The sequence below is a fragment of the Podarcis melisellensis genome (genome assembly GCF_964234715.1).
Source record: "Podarcis melisellensis genome assembly, chromosome: 4".
Classification (NCBI taxonomy): domain Eukaryota; kingdom Metazoa; phylum Chordata; class Lepidosauria; order Squamata; family Lacertidae; genus Podarcis; species Podarcis melisellensis.
Genome location: NC_138531.1, coordinates 75,286,191 through 75,300,653, shown reverse-complemented (window position 1 = coordinate 75,300,653; position 14,463 = coordinate 75,286,191).

The window sequence follows — 14,463 nt, the reverse complement described above, 5'->3', positions numbered from 1 at the left end:
AATTTAGACGCCATCCTATACCCACAGGTCTTTAACCTTCTATAAGCTGCCTTGAAGGTAAAAATCATTCAGGTGAAACCTGGTATGCAGATAGCCAGGAGATGCTCTCTTAGATGTTGCTGGACTACAACTCCCATCATCCATGCACATGAGGTAATGCCGATAGGCAGTGCTTTTTTTTTTCTAGAAAAAAGTGCCGGAATTAACTGTCTCAGTCACCAACCCAGATGCCAATGCAGACAGCATCTTGAAACCAACATTGCATGACAAGGTGCTAGGCTACACCATCTTATAAGGATATCCAGATGGTTTCTGCCACTCAGCGCCTTCGCTCATTAATGGGGAGAAAGGTGTGCATGCACTCTTCCAGACTGTGACTTGAAATCCTGCTTTTATAATAATAATAATAATAATAATAATAATAATAATAATAATAATAATTTATTTATACCCCGCCATCTGGCTGAGTTTCCCCAGCCACTCTGGGCAGCTTTATACCCTTGTTTCTTTGTGGGTGACTCACCATGCAAAGCATCAATGCTTGGGCACTGCTACGCAGCACAAATCCTCCACATTGTGCACAACCATGGCAGCAGCCGGCCACCACTGCCTTCATCTTCTAGCCTCTGAGCATCAGTCTGGTCTGTGCTGTGCAGATGCCCTCCAAGGGACAAGCCTTGACCGTTGCTTCTCTGTCTCTTGAGGCAACTGGAGTGGCCCCCTGCCCCACTCCTACTGCTGCTGTGCATGCCTCACTCCTTTGCTCTTGCCATCCACTTGGATGCTGTGGTTTTTGTAAACAAGCAGCGCTATCATCATCAGAAATTGCCCCCATATGAGAGGTGTCGGAACTGTGTTCCAGCAGAAGAAAAGCCCTCCCGATAGGGAGAGCTTCACCTGTTAATTGACTTAGCCATTAGGCAGCTGTGCAGAATTGACTTGGTTCAGAGAACAGCTTGTTCACTCCTCTGCCCATTTGCAGTCTTTTAATGGCCAGCTGAAGCTTCACTTTGGTGAAATAAGGGGACACAACACTCCAAAGGAAACAGCAGCTGCAGTCAGAAAAATCTTCAGGCTGCTGCCAGAGAGGTTAAGAAACCTGTATTGAAGGCTCCAGAATTTATAAGTTATAGAATTAGATGGTGTAATCCTACAATGTTTACGCGGAAGTAGAGCCCACTGACTGCCACAGGACTTAGTTTGAGGGAAAGACTAGCTGGTGCAGGAGTGCACTTAAGGGCTCCCTCAGTAAAATTCCTGGGTGGGAGGAGAACTGCAGCTTTGGCCACCTCCTTCGTCTCCTACTTCTCCCGGCGGCTTTCCTCTTTTGCCTTAATTCCCTTTTGAGGGATTGATATTTTATTCAGCAGCCCCTGCTGTGCCTGAGTCCGCGACAGAAGTTTCTCAAAAGCGCTCCGTCGACAAAATGATAACAGCTGGTCTTTGAAACTCTGGAAGCCATAGTCTGTGAGGTGCGGGGAGTGGGGGAGATTTGGCTGCGAAATGCACTATTTGTTGGGAATAATGAGGCGAAAAAGTGACAGAGGTTTTTATTACAAATAATAGACAGCGAACTTCAAACAACAGCAGCGAGTCATTAAAAAAAGCAACAAAGTTAAATAAATGTCTAATTAGCAGGCACCATAAAGGTGGAATTTACTGCTCCACAGCTTCTTAAGGGAGAGTCAATAAATTCACAGCTGAGTCTCCCCTCATCCCCACCTCCTCTTTCCCAAGCATACAGGAAATAAATGAATTTGCCCAACATGATCTTCCCATTCTGCCCTGGCTTGCATGTGATTGGCAGCAAAGAAAAAGACAACTGATTTCCCATCTTTATTAGAAAGTAGGATCATTGGCTTAGACCCTTCACTGAGCCTTAGATTTGAAGTCCAGCCATGAGTTAAAGTTGCTCCTGGAATGTGTGGAGACGATCAGCAGAGAGGTGACGTACTGAGGCATCACCCACAGAGATGACATGCTGAGGAAGCTCAAAGCTTGGTTGTAAATAGGTTTGTATGGGATTCAAAAGTGTGGCTGGGCAAGCTGGTAGGAAGAAGTTGCAATGAGGGAATGAAAAGGGATTGGGTAGGTTCTTATAAGCAATTGATTTACTTCCTCACCTGTGCTTTGAGAATTAAGCTTGGACATGCCAGTGCTGAAGCTTCTCTCATGCATTCCATTTTGGAATTATATATGTACTTTGTTCTAATCAGGAATGAAATGACGCCATGTCCTTCCCCGAGGGCATATAATTAGAGAGAACATTGGTGTAGTGAGAGTTGGCTATGATTAACGCATAACAGAGCACACAGATAGTGGTGAAGGTGCTGTGTTTAGGAAAAGCTTTGCAGAACAAGTGATTCTGTATATGAGGGAAAATAAGAGGGGACTGGAAATGCAGTGAAGTGGGAGAAGTGAAGAGAAAAGGAGCTCATGGTGGGTCAGATTTTTGGGAAAGGGCATCATAGAATCATATAATTGTAGAGCTGTAGGGGACCCTAAGGGTCATCTAGACCAATCCCCTGCAATGCAGGAATCTCAACATGAGAAATGACTCTCCAACCTCTGCTTGAAAACCTCCAAGCGAGTCCTGTAACTTCACTTCTCACAGTAAAGGAACCACCAGAAGACCCTCCGAGGAGGACTTCAGTGTTCATGCTGAACGATGGGTGGAGACGCTCCTTCAGGTATACTGAGCCAAGACCATTTAGGGCTTTAAAGGTTAGCACCAACACTTTGAATTGTGCTTGGAAATGTACTGGGAGCCAATGAAGATCCTTTAGGACCGGTGTTATATGGTCCCGGCGGACACTCCCAGTCACCAGTCATGCTGCTGCATTCTGTATTAGTTGTAGTTTCCGAGTCACCTTCAAATGTAGCCCCATGTAGAGTGTATTGCAGTAGTCGAGGCAGAACATTCACCACTCTGGTAAGACAGTCTGTGGGCAGGTAGGGTCTCAGCTGATGTACCAGGTGGAGACCTTCATGGACACCTTCATGGACAGCTGTGAGTACAAAATGACTCCCAGGCTGCACACCTGGTCCTTTGAAATGAACCTGGGACATTCTGCATGCAAAGCAGATGGTCTAGCACTGTGCTATAGGCCCTCCCTGCAGTGTCCTTGAATTGGAACACTAGCGCATACAGAGCTATAGCAATGGCTTGCAAATTAGCCCAATGAATCTTGTAGAAGATTCTTGTTTTAATGGAATTTCTGCCACATACATGCAGAAGCTTGGGTGATTACAATGGATGCATGTCTGTTTGTCATTGGCTGATGAATGGTAGAGCCCGTGAATTGGGCCCATGATCCTCAGATACATAGATAATGGTTGGTTCACATCTGCATTTATATCGCTTGATCTTTCATTACCCGTTACTCAACATTTGATGACACTCCATCAGATGCGACTCAGCCCCAAGCGTTGTGTTTGAGATGACACCTGCTGATCTGATGCATTATGCCTGCAGTGATTTAATCTGTGGTGGCTCGCTTCGCACATGAAAGTCCACCCTCAACGCTACTGTCAATGACTGAGGAATGTGTGCACGTGAGCCGTATCTCTCGGTCTATACTGATGCAAAGGCAGATGTAACGATTTTTAGAAACCCAGCTTATGGTGAAAAGAAGCATGCTTAAAGCACAGGACTTGTTTGTGTAATATGCTGTCATTGTCATTAATCCCATTCCCTGCCACCCTGTGTTGAAAAAGCTAGAATTGTGTTCATAAGGGGCTTATCTTACAACCATAGTGCAGTAATCTTCAAACTGATTCATGCAGAAATCAATTACTTTGAATTAACTGTTGTATATGCCAGTGCCGCAGAACAAACTCCTAAGTCAGCACTGTTTGCCTCTGTTCTCTCTGCTTAATCACGTTTTGAAACGTTGATGACCAGCGATAAGGAAATGCACTCACAGAACAACTTTGCTGAACAAAACATAGAGGACGGCTGTAAATATCCATCAAGTTTGGAAGGAGAACGGAAGACATGGTGTGTGTGTGTGTGTGCGCGCGCGCGCATACACACATAGACACACATTTCTGAATGCAAGAGGAGTTAGAGAACAATGCACATGGCTGCATACATTCTGCACCTTTGCAGCAACCACATGGCAACTGTCTGTCATAGCTCCTTCCGTGAAAACTGTAAGGGATGAACAGAATAATTCAGAGGAAAGATGTGCTGCTGAACACTGCATTCAATGAACGTGCTGGTTGTACAAAGCACCTCTATCAGCAGAGCTCTGTATGTGTGTGTGTGTGTGTGTGTGTGTGTGTGTGTGAGAGAGAGAGAGAGAGAGAGAGAGAGAGAGAGAGAGAGAGAGAGTGATGGAAGAGATCAGGCCTACCTCATGTATTGGTGAGATGTTGCAGGGTATTATCTTCACCACAGAAGGTATTATTCCTGCAAGTGAAGCAACGAAGGGGAACAGGAATTGGATATTGAGGTCACGGAGGGGAACAGCATGAGGCACCACTTACATGCTGGGGACAAATATTGAGGATACCAGGGTTTGACTCTGAAGGCTCTAACGTACTGATCTGAAACCGCTGCACATCTCTGAAGCCTGGCAGGGGTGGCGAAAGAAAGTGTAGGGGAATTAGAAGAAAATAAAGGGACATGGAAACACGTGTTTGGGCCACAGACCATGATTCATTGTTTCTAGAAGAAATAGACCTCCACATGTTCCTTCGTGATTTATTTCTTTGCTTACTCATTTAAATGACTGGGACCCCAAAGTATGTGTTCAAGCCTGCTCAAAAACAGCATAGCAAATGATAGCATAAGGCATGTTGTTTGGAGGGGCTCACTTGCTGAGCATCACTCCACATGCTTTAGAATGGGATTGATGCTGCATGCATCTCTTCTCTCTCTTTGGTGATCACTCATAGCCAAATAAGATTGTCTTCCATAAACACAGTTTTAACAATGAGTCCGTAAGTGACTGTGGAGGCCAGTTATGGATCCACATGTCCTTCCACAGTGGGGACATTGGTTTCCAGGTGGGAGTTGATCACGGTGTGGATTTGCCAAGAGTGCCTTCCTCTTACCACATTTCTCCTTTGTGTCCTGAATTCGAGTGTCTTCAAAGCTGGCAGGCCAGTCTTTCCCAATTATTGGTGTTTATACTACATTTTTTTAGATTTGCCTTGAGGCAGTCTTTAAACCTCTTTTGTTGACCACCAGCATTACGCTTTCCATTTTTAAGTTTGGAATAGAGTAGTTGTTTTTGAAGACGATAATCAGGCATCCACACAACATGACCAGTCCATCGAAGTTGATGTTGAAGAATCATTGCTTCAACACTGGTGATCTTTGCTTCTTCCAATACACTGGTATTAGTTCGCCTGTCTTCCCAAGTGATGTGTAAAAAATTCGGAGACACCGTTGATGGAATCTTTTGAGGAGTTGGAGATGGCATTTATAAGTGGTCCATGTTTCACAAGCATATAGTAAGGTTGGTAGTACAATAGCTTTGTAAACAAGCATTTTGGTTTCCCTAGATGGCATCAGAGTAGGTGAGGAACTAATTTAAGAGAATCTGAGAAGTAACTTTTAGAAATGTACTGAGCAGTGCAAGGCAAAGAGCAGTGGTGGTTTAAAAAAAGCCTATGGCTGCGACCAGAAAGACATATTCTCCAGATTATCCATGTTCAGATTGATGGGAACATTGGAGACAAATGCGGTAAGGTGAGTTTTTTTTGTTCTGCTCCCAAAAAGAATGAAAGGTAAAGTGTATTGTGACTGAAATTTCACGCAAAATGGAACTTGAAATGAATTTTCACACCCCACGCCACCATTCAGGCAGAATATCTTTGAGGACAAAGCCAAAATTATTTCCCTGAAACAAATACAATTTCTAACAGTGGCAAGAATATTACTGGCTCAGAAATGGAAACAAGAACAATTACCAACGTTGGAGGAATGGAGAACGAAGCTGATGGACTATGCAGAACTTGATAAACTGACTGGGAAGATTAGATATCAACAAGATCAAAAATTCATCAAGGACTGGGGAAAATTAACAGATTACTGGGAATGTATAAGTGATAGCGAAATAACGTTAGTGGCATTTAGAGAAGCTCCGTGATAAAATAAGAAATATTGTAAAAAAGTAAAATATAAGAGGGGGGAGGCACAAAGGCAATATCAAAATTTGGAAATGTGTATTTAAAGAAATTAAATTCGAATGATTGGCAGAAAAGCCGAAGGAAGTCAAAAAACTGAAAAGTTCAACAGAAATTGTAATGTGGTACGATTGTATGGAAAATTAATAAAATATAATTATAAAAAAAGAAACAAATACAATTTCTTGGAGATGTGTGTATGTGTGGAGTTGCTCCACACACCCCTCCAATACATTGTTTAAAGCAAAACCTGAAGCGTATTCTAAAGTTCCACCTTATTTCAAGGGGAAATTATGTTGGGTGGTGGTTGCATATTTGAATATGTGAACACAAGACCTGCCTGTTCAGACCAGAGGATTCTTTCCCACAGTGGCTAACCAGATGCCTCTGGTTCGTAGGGCCACAAATAGGGCATAAGAACAACAGCACCATCTCTGTCATGCTCCCTAGTAACCAATATTCAAAAGTATGCTGCTTCTGATAAGGTTATCAATAATATACAGTGGTGCCTCGCAAGACGAAATTAATTCGTTCCGCAAGTTGTTTCGTCTTGCGAGTTTTTCGTCTTGCGAAGCACGGTTTCCCATAGGAATGCATTGAAAATCAATCAATGCGTTCCTATGGAAACCGCCTTCAGACCAGGTCCAGGGACAGTCTGCCCCCGACCTCTTCTGAAGGCTGGGGGGGGAAGGGCTTTTCTTCCCACCCCCAGCATTTTAAAAAACCCCGGGACAGCAGAAGACTTCTCCGCTGTCCCGGGGTTTTTTAAAATGCTGGCGGGCGGCAGCGAAGGACTCCGCTGTCCCGGGGCGATTTTAAAGCCCCCAGGAAGACAGGCGGGGGGGGGAGCAAAGACTTTCGCCCCCCGCCAGCCTTCAGAAGAGGTCCAGTCTTTGCTCCCCCCCGCCTGCCTTCAAAAGCTGTCCGGGATAGCGGAGAAACGCACTGCGTTTCTTCGCTCTCCCGGGAAGGCAGGCGGGGGGAGCAAAGACTTTTGCCCCCTGCCGGCCTTCAGAAGAGGTCCAGGACCTCTTCTGAAGGCCGGCGGGGGGCAAAAGTTTTTGCTCCCCCCCGCCTGCCTTCAAAAGCCGTCCGGGATAGCGGGAAGCGCTTCCCTGCTATCCCGGACCGCTTTTAAAATGCTGGCGGTGGGGAGCAAAGCCTTTCAGCCCCCGCCGGCCTTCCTGGACCTCTTCTGAAGGCTGGAGGGGGGAGGGAAGGCTTTGCTCCCCACCGCCAGCATTTAAAAGAGGTCCCCGGAGATTTCCCTATGGGCTTTCTTCTTGCGAAGCAAGCCCATAGGAAAATTCGTCTTGCGAAGCAACTCGCAAACGGAAAACCCTTTCGTCTTGCGGGTTTTCCGTCTTGCGAGGCATTCGTCTTGCGGGGCACCACTGTATAGCCATTGATATCCTTACCATCCATGAATTTGTCTAATTCCTCTTTAAAGCCATGTAAGCTAGTGCCCATCGCTGTGGAGACAAATTTCATAAACTGACTATGTGCTGTGTGAAGAAATACCTTTTGACTGACCTGAACTTCCTGCCATTGGGTGCCTCTTAAGTTCTAATATGAGAGAGGAAGAAAAACTTCCTTCTATCCACTTTCTTCACATAATGATGATGATGATGATGATGATAATAATAATAATAATAATAATAATAATAATAATAATAATAATAAAATTATTATTATTATTATTTAGCTAATGGGGCCTCCTGCTGCCGCCGTGCCGCCGGAGCCCGATTTCTGTTCTTATCCTGAAGCAAATTTCTTAACCTGAAGCACTATTTCTGGGTTAGCAGAGTCTGTAACCTGAAGCGTATGTAACCCGAGGGGTATGTAACCTGAGGTACCACTGTATTTATACCCCGCCCATCTGGCTGGGTTTCCCCAGCCACTCTGGGCGGCTTCCAACAAAACACTAAAATACAATAAGCTATTAAACATTTAAAGCTTCCCTAAACAGGGCTGCCTTCAGATGTCCATTCAGTATTTCTATAAACCTCTATCATTTCCCCTTTAGTCACTTCTCTGGCTCCCGCGTCAACTATAAAGCCCCAAACTCTGTAGCCCCCAATCATTTTTACATGCTTTATTTGCAAAAGCATCATTTTAAATCTGAGTTATAAGAAATAATAGTACAAGAGTGCTGTGTGGTTACAGACCTGAGCAAAACTGTTGTCTCTACTATATTTCAAGCAGGATCGCTATAGAAGTTGGATGAGTCATATAGGAACACTTCAGAAGGGGAAAAGTGTCTGGATCACAAGAAAAATAGACATGTTAAACTTAGAAAAATGGTTAGAGGGTAGATAATGGTAATTGGCTCTGAAAACATTTTAAATGTTGCTCTAAAGGGCATGGGGAACATTTTGGTCCATAATCTGAAGGCTCATTTTTCAGTCATCTGTTCTGCAGGTACCTTGATGTGATGCAGTTTAGAACCATAATAGACACGATGTGTTGGCCTTGTGTGGTTTATTTTTTTCCTTTAAAAACCCCCCAAATAGCGGACTGGGGCTTGCAACTCTGATCAGGACTGAGCTATAGGGGGGAAATCCTTCACAGGTGTGCCAACATTGGGAATGGGGCGTTTGTGCATGCATGATGTCCGGCCAGACTGACTTGGCCCGCCATCCCCCACCAACCGCCAGCTGCGTCCTCAGCAGAGATCGCAGGTGCCACATGACTTGTACTAGGCAATGTAGCCATATGTGGCACCCCTAACATCTCTTAACAAATTACAGTTCCCAGGATTCCTTGGCTGTTAAAGGGGTGGATTAGTGCCTTCCACACATACCTTCCAATATGAAGAGGCCCAAACTGGGACACCATCTTCCAGGGCTGCGCTCCCGCATGTGTCACGTGACTTGTGTGAGATCACGGCCTCCAAAAAAGCACTATTTCAGGCAGAGTGCCCCAAAATGTGCGTTTTGGGGCACTGTGCCTGGAAAAAAGTGCAGCCCAAAATTGTGTGAGATCGCAGAGGCCATTTTGGCCACTGTCCTGGAAAACCTAGGTTTTCAGCCTCGTTGTGTCTAAAGTGTTGTGTGTGCCAGGGAAGTCTAAGGTAATAAATACTGTTAATGTCCTTGACTTGGGTGCTAAGAGGATAATTGGTTCTGAGACTTACAGAAACCTCTGATGCTGAGAAGATATGAAGCCATTTTGTATTGAGTCAGACCATTGTTCTGTGGAGCCAAGTACTGTCTACACAAGTCTACAGACTCATGTAGGTGTGGATGGGCAAATCTGTCAAACATGGTTTCTCCAATTCCTTATTTTTCCAGCATTAAGTTCAATTCACATTTTCATATCACTTTGTGGAATTTTGTTTTAAGTTCTCATGAAAATTCATCAGCATTTTAGTGTGGATTTGTTTTAATGGATTTGTTTGTATGTGATCTTTCCTGTTGTAAACATTTTTGCAATGCAATTTTTCCTCCTGTAATGCATTTCTGTATGTTATTTTTCACCAATATGTGCATTATTATGCACATTATGCCATGATATGTTCATTTTTGTAAATATTATTTGGCTGGAGAATTGCATTACAATATTTGTAAAAGTGCAATGTTTGAAGAATGCTGGTGCTCTGTTTCACATATTGTTTCAGAAAGGGCAATTTTTTTGCCTTTAAATGTAAAATCAATGGGATTTCTTCCCCATCCCTAGACCCATGACAATATAATTGGGATGGAGGCATCATGGCCCACGATCTGACATTGTTTGTGCTTATGCACATTAAATCCAGTGGGTTTAAATTAGCCTAACTTTGTGGAGTTGCAGCCTTCTATATACTACCTGGGACTTATTTGAGGAAGGCAGGTTAATAAAAGCAGTCCGTTCACATTGGGATCTATTCAGGAATAACATGAGACAAAGAAGAAGAAAAAGTCTGTGAATAAAATGGGGGGGGGGAATCTTACTGGGGAAAACATTGTAAATACCATTTTGCAATTATTTGCCTGGCTGCTGTAAGATGCAGTTACGCTGGGCAGCAAAAGGCAAATGGGATGAGTTGTTAGTTCATTCTGTGCTGCTTTTGAGAGAGATTGCTGTGATGTGGTTCATTAAATGGAGAAACCAGCAAAACATATCTGCTGTGTCTGTAATAGCGGGAATGCACGTTGCTCGGTACAAAACGGAAATCAATATGTGGGGGAATTTTGTTAAGGATCAATTAGGGCCATGTCTCACTTTTTGATCATTTGTAAAACAGAGGGTTGCAGCACATGAAACAATGAGTTTTTCCAAAGCCAATTTCTGAAGAAGAGGGAAACCTCTGTTTGTTGGGATCAGCTGGGGCTATGTCTCACTTTTGGATCCTTTAAAAAACAGTATCGCCGCTTGTGAAACAACAAGCTTCCCAAATAAAATATGGAAGGAGGAGGAAGACTATCTGCCATACATGCACACACAGGCAATTCTGCTTTGCTTTATAATGTCAGTCTGGGCAGGTTCTAATTAGCAAACGCACAAGCTGTGCCATTCTTCAGGGCAGCTGGGAGATACTTAAATAGGTAGTGTGAAATTCGCTCCTACCTTACCAAAGTATCAAAAGGGGATTGCTCTCGATCCTGCTTGCTGGATAGCTAAGCAATGGTATGGTGAATATTCTTTTCTCTGTCTCTTTTAGAGTGAATGTGTGTGTGTGTGATTTCTGGAGTCAAATGATGCCTGCAAGAGGTTGGGCAATGAAAGAGAGTTCCGATATATGGCACCCCTGCAAGAGATGAGGCTGATGGGTCGTAGGTCGCGAATTGCCAATTTCCTTAAATGAGACACATAAAGAAGTTTGTGAAGTTCTTTTAAGTCAATCTTATTCCTTTTCCAACTGTGCCGTACATATCTGTGGCCCCTTTGTCAGTATATGACCTAAGGAGTATGCTGTAGCCATCAGGGGTCTGTTTAATGTGCTACCCTTAAATTCTGTTGCGGCATCAGAGGAGGAACTGCCTTTTTGGTTGGTTATATGCTTAACCTTATAGAAAAAGCCCTTATACCCCTGTATTTATGGCTTCGAGACAATACACAATCCAAATAATTAAAGCAAACATAAAAGAATCCCTGCTCTAAATCAATGTAAATGTAGCTGAAGAATGTCAGGGAGTCTGTTGCCTCCGTTTAAACAGAACTAGGAAAATGTGTGTGGAATGCTTATGGAGGAGAACAAACTCACCTTGAATAAAAGTGCTGATAGAAATTGTTATGATGAACTCTGGATTTCTTTTTCCTGTTTACCCCCGATGTGCCAGAGTCTGCACTGATTCCCTGTTGCCTAAAAGACACAATTCACGTTGTTGGTTTGGGGCTGTTAAATAGCTTTGGCCCTAACATCTTGATCCTTGCATGTGCAAATTTGGCTAGGTTCTAGAAACATGACACCTCTCTAAAGGGCGCTGTATCTTACAAATATATTTGTATAGGACTGATTCACACTTTACCAGTTCAACAGGATAAGCAAGTTTGTGGGATCCCCAATAACAGGACATCTACACTTGTACTCTATGCATCAGCTTCCCCCAACACAGTAGCCTCCAGATATTTTGAATTATGGCTTGCATCATCCCTGACTATTGACCATGCTGATTGAGGCTGATAGAAGTTGGAGTCCAATGATACCTGGAGGGCACGGGATTGGGGCAAAGCTGCTCTCCATGGTTTCCAGCATCAGAATGGACGGTCCTGAGTAGTTAATTGAACCACTCCTTTAAAATAGTTTTCATTTAGCTGATAATATGCACATGAGTTGTGAAGAAAGCCTGCCTACCTCCAGTTTCCTACCATCCTGGTCAATTTTCTACCGCTCAAATCCTTGGGAGTAATTCAGTGTAGTGCTCCCTTAAAGCCCCTTAGTGATGTACTAGTGGAAAAACTAATGCAAGAGAAGGTTCAGGAAGCCACCATGGTTCTCATGGCTGGTTGTGAGGAAGATTGCTGTAGACCCAGTACTACTTCTTCCATAACTTGTTGCAGACATGCAACAAGCTTAAAGGTAAAGGTAAAGGTACCCCTGCCCGTACGGGCCAGTCTTGACAGACTCTAGGGTTGTGCGCTCATCGCACTCTAGAGGCCGGGAGCCAGCGCTGTCCACAGACACTTCCAGGTCACGTGGCCTGCGTGACAAACTGCATCTGGCGAGCCAGCGCAGCACACGGAAACGCCATTTACCATCCCGCTGGTAAGCGGTCCCTATTTATCTACTTGCACCCGGGGGTGCTTTCGAATTGCTAGGTTGGCAGGCGCTGGGACCGAACGACGGGAGCGCACCCCGCCACGGGGATTCGAACCACCGACCATGCGATCAGCAAGTCCTAGGCGCTGAGGTTTTACCCACAGCGCCACCCGTGTCCCGCAACAAGCTTATGCTAGTGCAATTGTTGCAGTGGATTTTATATCACACAACCATTATTTTCACCTTCTGCCCTTGCGCTGGAAGTCAGAGAACACTGAATACTTGCAAGGCCTGTCCCTCATGACTTTTTAAAGAAAAATTGCAACCGACCAGGTTGTCCTGTAAGAGAAATGTGCATTACAATATTGCTGGTAGTGTATATTTTGTTGGAAATGAACTCAAACCATAACACAAAGAAAAACAGCATGCACACACATACACTGTCAAAGAGAGAGAGAGCATGGAAGATTGATTTAAATCAAAATTATTTAAATCATCAAGCAGAAAGACTTGATTTAAATCATTGCTTTTAATTAACAGATCCATTTGTATTTGGACCATTTTAAAAGAAGAAATATATTCTCACTGGTTGATATAACCATTAAAACATGCTGATTTATAATTTAACACATCCTATATAGTCACATTTTAATATACTCTTGTGATAATATATTATAGCTCTAAAGATGTGTAGATCATTATATAAACATATACATATTCACATGACAGAAGTTTAACATGCTGCATTGAGGGCTTTCCATGTTCACTCAAGCTCCAAAATGCTGGGAAATTGCAGCTCTTAATAACATCCTTAGCAAACGTGTTATTTAGGTGATATTGATATGGTATGTTATCCTGAAGTTAGTTCCAGCTTCAGACTACTCTGGAACATAAGAACCACTCTGCTGAATCAGTCCAAAGAATCTTGTTCTGACAGGAGCCAACCAGATGCTTATTGGAAGACAGCAAGCAGGTCCTGAGTACAAGACTGCTCTCCCCATATGTGATTACCAGCAACAGGCATTCAGAGGCAGTAGCCTTTATGGATGGCTGCTAGGGGCATAGTGGCAGATCTACATCACATGACTCACTGAAATGCACAAGATCCCAGTTCAATCCCTAGAAGCTCTGGTTGACAGATCTTGAGTAGTAGGTTCAGTATACCTTCAGTATACCTTCAGTAGCTTCAGTATACCTGAAGGAGTGTCTCCACCCCCATCGTTCTGCCTGGACATTGAGGTCTAGCGCCGAGGGCATTCTGGCAGTTCCCTCACTGTGAGAAGCCAAGTTACAGGGAACCAGGCAGAGGGCCTTCTCGGTAGTGGCACCCGCCCTGTGAAACGCCCTCCCATCAGATGTCAAAGAGAAGAACAACTACCAGACTTTCAGAAGACATCTGAAGGCAGTCCTTTTTAGGGAAGCTTTTAATGTTTAACAGACTACTGTATTTTAATACTTAGTTGGAAGCTGCCCAGAGTGGCTGGGGAAACCCAGCCAGATGGGTGGGGTATAAATAATAAGTTGTTGTTGTTGTTGTTGTTGTTGTTGTTGTTGTTGTTGTTGTTATTTATTGGTTTTGGAAAGACTTTGGCCCTAAAGGGTTGTTGCTGGGAAGCACAGATAGAATTAGATTTCTGTTCTGGGGAAGGGCTGAAGCTCAGTGGTAGAACATGCATGTTGCTGGTGGAAGGTCCCAGGCTCAATTCTCAGCATCTCCAGGTAGGGATAGGAACAGCTGCTCTCTGAAACAGTGGAGACAATCAGTGTAGACAATACTGAGCCTGATGGACTAATGGTCTGATTCAGTATTAGACAACTTCCTATGTTCCTATTAAATGGTGAGCTTTGGTACAGAACAGCTTCATTTGTTCACCCTCAGCAAAACATCGAAATGGGTAATCAGTTTTATGTACCCTTAGAACCTGGGGTTCCTGGGGCCTGGGGCTCTTCCTCCTCCACATATTCCTCCTCATAACATGCATCCTCAAATGACTAAGTGGACATTTGCTTCCCTTCTAATCCAATAGCTATGTAACCAGCCTACCAGCCTTTTAGACTGTCCTGAGGTAAGCTTCTGGTATATACCGTATTTTTCGTCCTATAGGGCGCACCGGCCCCTAGGACGCACCTCGTTTTTTTTGGGG